This window comes from Physeter macrocephalus, chromosome 20 (genome assembly GCF_002837175.3).
Source record: "Physeter macrocephalus isolate SW-GA chromosome 20, ASM283717v5, whole genome shotgun sequence".
In the NCBI taxonomy this organism is placed as follows: domain Eukaryota; kingdom Metazoa; phylum Chordata; class Mammalia; order Artiodactyla; family Physeteridae; genus Physeter; species Physeter macrocephalus.
Genome location: NC_041233.1, coordinates 97,111,603 through 97,120,962, shown reverse-complemented (window position 1 = coordinate 97,120,962; position 9,360 = coordinate 97,111,603).

Here is a 9,360-nt window from a genome sequence, read left to right as displayed (position 1 = left end):
AGATGTATATGTATAACTGATTCACTTTGTTGTAAAGGAGAAGCTAACACACTATTGTACAACAGTTATACTCCAATAAAGATGTTAAAAAAAAAAAAAAAAGAAGTGGTGAAAGCAGGCACTCTTGTTTATTCCTAATATTCATGGAAAAGATTTCAGTCTTTCACCATTAAGTATAATGTTAGCTGTGGGGGTTTTCTACATAGCCTTCATTATGTTGAGAAAGTTCCCCTTTCTTCCTAGTTGGTGGAGTGTTTTTATCATGATAGCATGTTGAATTTTGTCAAATGCTTTTTCTCCATCAATTGAGATGATCATGTAGGTTTTCCCCCTTCATTTTGTTAATGTATTATATGACATTGATTAATATTTTTGTGTGTTGAACCATCCTTGAATTCCAGGGATAAACTGCATTTGGCCAGGGTGTATAATTCTTTCAATATGCTGCTGAATTCAGTTTGCTAGAATTTCACAATGCTGTTTTAAGAGCTGCCTTTTCACTTATCAGTATATCATTTTACCACATTAGTAAATCATTTTATCCACATCATGAAATATTCTATTACTTTGTATTTTTAAAATCTTTTTAAGCTACAAAATCCTTTCTTTTTTCCTAATAAAATTTTATGCACACTCACAATATTTACAGCACAGAACAGTGGAGCTCATCTTATTAAAGCAGGTTTATGGAGTCCAGAGCCCTGTGTACATGTTCTCCAGTTCTTCCACCTCTGCCCCCTTTCCCACCAGTCACCAACTAAGGGGACCCCAAAGAGAGCAATATGAAAGACTTTGGTATGACTTTTCACCACTGCATAATATTCTTTCAGATGAAGACCCCATACTTTCATTAACCAATCTATTATTTTTACACGTATATATTACTTCCAATTTGTCAAGATTTTAGAGAAGAAATAAAATTATCTGTAGATAAATCACTGGCCATATCCATAATTGTTTATCTTTAAGGTAAATTCCCCCAAAAAGGGATATCGGGACAAAAGTCAAAATTCTTAAAGATTTTAAAGTATTTTGATCCTTATTCTTATATTACCCAGTAACAATGTGGTAATTTATCCCCCAACCAGCAGTGTTTAATTTGTGTATACAAAATAACGTCTCTAAAGACTCACCTGACAGTGTGCATCTTGAAACAATATTGTTTTCTGGCCTATAATTGATACACAGAGCAGAAATGGAGGTAAATAGAAACTGAGGGGCTTCCCTGGTGGCGTAGTGGTTTCGCGTCCGCCTGCCGATGCAGGGGAACCGGGTTCGCGCCCCGGTCTGGGAGGATCCCGCATGCCGCGGAGCGGCTGGGCCCTTGAGCCATGGCCGCTGAGCCTGTAGAAACTGAGATTAATAAATTCTAACACCCGTCACCAAGTCGAAGGGTTTTTTAACTTGGCTCCGTGGACAGACCTCTAGGGATCAATGAATGGCTGAAATTTTATATGAAATTTGGAATATGTGAATGTTTGCTTTTGTTTATGGAGAGTGTCTACAGTTCTCATCAAAGCCAAGAACTGCAACCTCCCTTCCAACTTTTCTTTTTAAACCACAACAACAAGTTAAACTGGAGGCCATCAGAAAAATAGCTCATTGGAAACCAGGACTGTTTCATCCCTGCCTTTACCACCCAGAACCTTTAGAACAACTTGGATCACAGTTATAAAATACACTGCTGTTCCTGGGACAAAAAGTTCATATACACCATATCCTTGTATCTGTATACTCTTCAAGAATGTGTTGCATAAAACCATAGAATGCCAAGAGATGGAGAAAAATCTGAGAGCTCATTTGGTCCTAACCCCTCATTTTACTCATGAAGGCAAGAAGGCCCAAGTGTAAAGCAGCTGCTCAAATTTAGACTCTTGCCGGTCGAACATAGACCCAGATCCGGCAGATCCAAACGTTTAGGAAAGGGTGCCTTCCAGCTCTCTGGCAAACTGAACTCTTGGGTCAAACTTGACTTCAGGGCTTCCCTGGTGGCGCAGTGGTTAAGAATCCACCTGCCAATGCAGGAGACATGGGTTCGAGCCCTGGTGCGGGAAGATCCCACATGCCGCGGAGCAACGAAGCCCGTGCACCACAACTACTGAGCCTGCGCTCTAGAGCCTGCGAGCCACAACTGCTGAAGCCCGCGCCTAGAGCCCATGACCTGCAACAAGAGAAGCCCACGTACTGCAACAAAGAGTAGCGCCCACTCACCACAACTAGAGAAAGCCTGTGCACAGCAATGAAGACCCAATGTAGCCAAAAATAAATAAATTAAATAATTAAAAAAAAAACTTGACTTCAATATTTATCAACGAAAACCCCTAAACTATTTAAATCACTTTCCTTGCCTAAATCTAACAAAATGAATCTTTGATCCTCTAATGGAGGATCTTGCAGGGTCGAGGGGGTCATTATTCTAAACATTCATTCTCATGTCCTAGAGGAGTATTTGCATCTTGCATGCTTCCTTTCAGGATAGGTCCTGGAAGACCAACCTGAGATCTTCCATAGGCACCCAGGTCTATGACACCCAGCTCTACAACTCTCTTCCCAGCCCTTTCTAGTCTGTTCTGACTTCACATTTACTCCAGATCTAGTTTGTGGTCGGTGAGCACTGGAATTTTGTAGCCCTCGTAATATTTCCTGGTTCACCGCCTCGTGAAAATCTAGCTTTTTTTCCCCCTCTGTGTTCACAACAGACCTTTTGTTGCTTAGTTTCTCACCCAGTGGGAAAAACCCAGGAAGCTGTTTGCTGCCTCTTCCTCAAACTCTGCAGGGCACAGCCAAGCCCTTGGGCTACGTGAGTGTAGGATCCTCAGAGTTTTGACCTTAGGATGATTTATGGAAGTTCTAAAAGTAAGTTTATGAGGAAAAAAAAGTGCATGCATATAGGTATGTGTATGTGTATATATATATATATAGAGAGAGAGAGAGAGAGAGACAGAGAGAGAGAGAGACAGAGAGAGAGAGATGAGTGGGGAGAAGGGGAATATAGACACAGTAAAATGTACTAATCTTAGGGTAATATATATATGTATGTTTATGTGTGTATATATATATATATATCCATCATACAGATCAAGACATAGAATACTTTCAGCCTCCTAAATACTTGCCCTCTCCCGACCAATGCCCCTGTCAATGAGTTACTACTCAGAGCTCTGTCACCAGAGATTAGTTTTGCCTGCTCTTGAAATTTATATGAATGGAAGCAAACAGTAGTACTCTTTTGTGTCTGGCTTCTTTGAGTCAACAGTATGTCTATCAACTTCACCCATATAGTCTACAATCTACCACTTTCTTCCAGGAGTCAAAAAATGCAAAAACCCCAAGTAATTAAAAGCACGATGTTTTAGTATCTGGATAATCAATATTTATGTTTATCATATTTGTTCCTAAATAGACACAAGTGCCTTAAAGATATGAAAACAAAATAACCAGAGACATACAACTACTTAGCAGACATATAAGAAAATGTTCAATCTTGCTAGCCTAATAAATACTTCTAACTTAAAAGAAAATGCCCTACCTATATTTTCAAATAATTAAAATTAGTTTTAAAATGAGTTCAATAAAATGGGAATACTCCCAGTGAGACTCTAAGTTAGTACAAGTCCTAGGGAATAAAATTCAAGAGCCTTTAAAAATCTTCATTCCCCTTTAATATTTCCCTATAGTGACGCTAACACAAGGAAATAATCTTAAATATGGAAAAAGCCTTTTGAATAAAAATGTTCAGCCAGCATCATAAGTAATGAAAAGTAAGAAACAATCAAATATCCAGCACTTGGGGAATGGTTACAAAAATTGTGACAGGTTCACTCAGCAGAATATTAGATAGTCTAGTTAGCTGTGGTTTTTTTTCTTTCTTTTTTTTTTTTTTTGGCTGCGCCCGGCAGCTTGCAGGTTCTTAATTCCCAGGCCAGGGATTGAGCTCGGGCCTGAAGCCCCAGCGGTGAAAGGGTGGAGTCCTAACCAGTGGACCGCCAGGGAATTCCCAGCTGCCTTTCTTAGGACAAAGATAGAGAGGGTGGGAGAAGGTTACAGTTTGCTTGGGCAGGATTGGCTGTTTTGCTTTACATACAGCATTACAAAGCTGAAACCTCTGGAATCCAGGGATTTGTTTATCATCAAACAATGGATTTATTAAACTTTTTTTTTTTTTGCGGTACGCAGGCCTCTCACTGTTGTGGCCTCTCCCGTTGCGGAGCACAGGCTCCGGACGCGCAGGCTCAGCGGCCATGGCTCACGGGCCCAGCCGCCCCGCGGCATGTGGGATCCTCCCGGACCGGGGCACGAACCCGTGTCCCCTGCATCGGCAGGTGGACTCTCAACCACTGCGCCACCAGGGAAGCCCTATTAAACTATTTTTTAATTAAGAAATGAAAGGCCTTTTGTGGTAAGAGACACAGTGTAAATTTATCTCAGTTTCTAGCACATTTCCTGGGCAAAGTAGGTGATAGCGGTTATAATCAGAGTAATAACTGATATTTTATATGAATGCTGAATGCATGTCAGGGGCTTTCCCAAGTGGTTCATACCATCTTACGTATTTTATTCTCATTGAACACATTTTGCAAGGTTTGCCCACACAGAGTGTTTCAATTTCTCTGCTAAGCATCTTGCCAGCCAGGTGGGTACGATGACCCTGAGGGATGGGGGCCTCTGAGTTATTGTTTGGGGATCCTAGCAGCCAGGTCCTGGGTTTTATGGCGCTTCTAAGCATGTTAAGGGGACTGCGCAGGTCAAACGGGGGAGCTGGTTTTGCAGGTCAGAGGCCGGTTCACCCACCCAGTCCGGGGATCCGCAGCCGCCAAGGAAAGCGGCGTGTCGGGTCCTCGCTGGGCTGCGGGCGGAGCTGGTACCCGCACCGATGCCGGCCGGGCGCCCGCTCCAGGTGCCGGCTGAGCCCTCACGTGTAGACAGCAAGGCCAGGTCCATCTGGTGTGTGTGTGAGTCCGCGAACACGGAAAACGGAAACCCCTGGGAAGCAAAGGAGATACAAATCCTTTCTTCGGAATTGGCCTTCCCCCCCCGCCCCCCCCCGCGACCTGCAGCCTAGAAATTCACCCCTCGTTCGCCCCCTTTCAAACCAAACAGGAAGAAAGCAGAATTCTGTCTTGTCTGTCACATTTCTTCAGGAAAACACTGGCAGGGCTCCCTGATCCCCTCCCAAGGGTGCGGTGGAGAGAATTCAACCAAGTCAGCCTCTGAATGGCTCAAGCGTCAGAACAACCCGGATGAGCCAGCCCGGGGAGAAACCTGAAATCGGGGGCATTTCTCTTTTATTCCTTCTTATTTCTCTCATTTTGAAAAAAATTGAATTTTATGTGTATTGTAAAAGCACGTTCAATTGTTGAAAAACTAAATACTGAGGGAATTGGAAGGAAAAGCAAGAATCTCTGCTGTGGTCCTCTGCACTTCTGATGCCTCTACTTTTCAGTTGTTTTTTCTGGTATTTACTCCGTATTTAAAAAATCTAAGCCTAGCCGGCTGTTGAGTTTTCGGCTTTAGATATTGCCTATTGCCTTTCAAGCGGAAGAGCAAGATCTAGGGCTCTTCCTCTGCCCTGCCTTCCACCCACCCAGCAGCCCCCCTCAGCCCACTCACAAATTTTGGTTAAATCCACATTTAGGGTTTCCATTCTGATACCTTTCATTTTATTCACAGCTGAGGCAAAGTCATGTACTCTCTCCTCTGAGTTCTCCTCCGTTGACTTGGTCCTTGTGGATTTATGGGGGTGTTTTTGGTTTTGTTTTTTTTCACTCCTTCCCTCCATGCTAGTGGATTTGGGGGAATCATCAATCTTCTTTTCACCAGAAGTCGGCTTTCTTGGTCTCCAGTCCGCCTTCTCTCCTCCAAAGCCTTGACTTGTGCCCGTTCTTCAGAGTCTGTGAGCCGATACAAGAAAAGCTTAAGTCATTTCCCTTCCCAAGGGTACTTGCATAATTTTATGAGGAAACACCAGATGATAAAAAATATTCCGGCTCCAAGAGAGGTTTGTGGAGCAGAGTTTCAGGCTGCCGAGGCAGGAGTTTGGGCCCCAGGGCACTTGGGTGGCACCTCTCATAGTCTGTTCTGCCTAAGGGTGAGGCCTGCAGGTGAACCCTCAAGCCACGAAGGGGTTAAGAGTCAGCTGCCGGAAGGAATAGGAGGGGAGGGGAAGGGAGAAGACAAAAGAAGCCTGGTCTCTGAAGGAAGAGGACTCGTTGGCTGGAACGGCTGGTCCCTTCCACGGGCTTGCTAAATATAACTGTTAAGTAATGCGCGGCCCCGGGGGGTCAGGCTCAGGGGAGGAGCTAGGCCGGGAAAGAAGCGCGTGTTTGCAGCTCCAGGTCAAAGGTGCGCTGGAGGAAGCACCAGCGGCACCCTCTTTTCCTGCGATTCAGTTCTCTGAGTCAAGTGTCACCCTTGTTTCGGGGTTTCACACTGAGCGGCCGCCTGCCCTTTGCCCAGTGCATGATAAAGACCCGCTGTCCTTGGGTCACTTTGATTGAGGGCCTGCATTCCGCTGGGTTCTTTATCTGAGGGACATTCCTGACTAAAACAGGACAGATCCCAGAGGAATGCTGATGGATGGGCCTCTGCTGACAGCACACAGGGCTGGCCCCGGGCTCAGGGGTCCCACCAGGTCCCACCAGGACCGTTCCCGGGAGGAGGACCCTTAGGAAGGGCCTCGTGCCTTGCAGGGGCATTGGGGAGGGACCGGGCTGGGATAGCGCTGCTGCTGGGACACTCTGGTGTCCCCTCGCCCTTTTTGTTTATGGGGACAGCCAGAGGTCTGTGTCCCTTGTGCAATAGTCAGTGAAGGGGCTGATCCCAGACTCTGTCAACTGCAAACGTGGGTTCTCTGTTAAAAAATGACAACAGAAAGAATAACTCTTGTGAACAGGGCAGTGAGAAAGAGAAAGCTGGATTCAGAGACCCGTTATACTTCACAGCAAAGAAAAACTTTGGAGAGAGAGCTTTCTCTACCCTCAGAAGATGCCTTAATCAAATAGTATTGCTCTCTCCTTGTACACAGGCACAGTGTTTCTGTTTATAAAAGAAAACACACCTTTCTCCTCACCATGCGTATAGTGGAGAGGACTGTTTACCACACACACACACACACACACACACACACACACACACACACACAGGAATAAGGCTAGGCACTTTGCAAACACAGCCTCTGGAGGCTGACCTGGGCTGTGGTGCTTTCAATCTTGCCACTACATTAATTTGTAACGTATTTCAATGCCTCAGCTCACCAGGCACTACTGAGTGTTCCAAAGGGTCTGTCCCACTCTTTTTCCATATTAATGGTCTTCCTGGAGAGAGGCCACTGAGAGGTATTTGAGTAGGGGGCAGCTAGCCTAGAGTTTTCTTCTTTGACCAGCACCTTCTCTCAGTCACCCCAGCCCAGAAGCAGTGTGAGGCCGTGAGCACGCCCACCTTCGTGGGAAGGTTGTGCTGTGGTTAATAAATGGAGCCAGTAGAGTCCCTCAGTTCTGAACTCCGAAGTGCGCACGAATCACCCAAACATCTTGTTAAAAATGCAGATGCTGATTCCTGCGGCCGGGGGTGGGGCCTGAGGGTCAGTATTTCTAACCAGCTTCCAGGGGACACCAGTGCTCCGGTCCACACAACCCTCTGAGTATCGAGGCCCTGGGGGACCTTGTTATAGAAACACAGAGCCACCCAGGGCACCCCTGAACACTTCGTCCTCTGCCCCCATGGGTTTGTAGGACTCCTCGTGTTCTCCGTGGACTCGGGCTCTTCCGGCCGCCCCGGTGCTCCTGGTCTACATCCCTGTCCTTGTACTACTCAAGGACTGGGTACACCATGCTCGCCATGCCTCCTGCTTCCCACTGAAAGTTTATTGCATCCATAATAATAACAACCACCTGCTCACTCCTCCTAGGCGCTATGCTAAGTAGGTATTCCATGTCCATTAGTCATCGCAAATGAGGTAGACGACCATGGTAACTGCGGTCCAGGTGAGGAGAGCAAGGCTCTGAGAGTCAAACCTTGCCAAAGGTCAGTCAGCCGGGGATGAAGCTGGGGAGCCTAAGCATTGCACTGTGTTGCCACCCCATTAGTGACACAGGTGGCAGATGCTAGGAGCGATCGGAAGAGTGCTTTGTGAACTCTGGGCATAGCTCTGGAACCCACACCTAATTCCCTGTATGTAGGACTCTACCCTCACCCAGCAGGTTCCCTGCATCTAGGACACGGGAGCTGGAGCCTCCCCAGAGCATTGCCATGGGGGTTTCAAAATGAGTGGAGCAGGGTTAGCTTACATCCATGCTGCTGGGAGAAGACAAAAGGGATGATAATCTTCAGATCATGAGGCTTTGGGAAAGACAAGCCATTAAGGGAAAATGGGCTTATCTCAGAAGGTGGCCCTAGATAACCTTTGCTTCCACTTTCAGCCCTGGCATTCCTTTTTTTTTTTTTTTTTTTTTTGCTACAAGACTGAAGAAGAGAGTCAGGGAAACATCTATTTGCTCTGGAATCTTTTATGCTCATCTGTCTACTGCAGTGATCAAAAGCGGGGGACACAGGTCCCTTATCGCCAAACATAGCAAAGGTCCGGTGAGCTCTTGTTATCTTGCATGCACACAGATGCGTATGTACACACACGTGATTTTTCCAAGCCAATAAAGGGCTCAAGTATGGCGGGGGTGGAATGTGTCCATACTCGTGAAAACAATCTTTTTAAAAGAATTTTTGGGAGAACCCGTCTTCCTACATCTGCTTCTTTTTTAAAAAAATGATTTTTATGAGTTTTTAAAAAGTTGATTTCTTTTTTCACTTCTAGTTTTATTGAGATGTAATTGACACACAGCACTGTATAAGTTTAAGGTGTACAGCATAACGATTTGACTTACATCATGAAGTGATTATCATAATAAATTTAGTGAACATGCATCATCTCACATAGATGTGAAATTAAAGAAATAGGAATTTTGTTTTCCTTGTGATGAGCACTCTTGGGGTTTACTCCCTTAGCTTTCACACGTAACGAAAGGCAGGGCTAGTTATATTTATCATGTTGCGCATCTCATCCCTAGTACTTAACTTATTTACCTTGTAACTAGAAGTTTGTACCTTTTGACCCTCTTCATCCAGCTCCCCTCCCCCACTCCTTCCTATGTCTGCTTCTTTACCATTAACGTGAGTCTTGAGCTACCTCTCACTTCATTAAACTTCCTATAAAAAATTATCAGCCGTGCTCATCTTTTTTCCTGCATTCTTGGTTCTCTGCAGCTCAGTCTGAGCTCTCCTCTGGGCCCCTGGGGCAACCAGTCATCATCTCTTGGAAATAAACCGTCCGATATCCTTAATCTTTGCTTCGAATGCTCGTGTCATCCC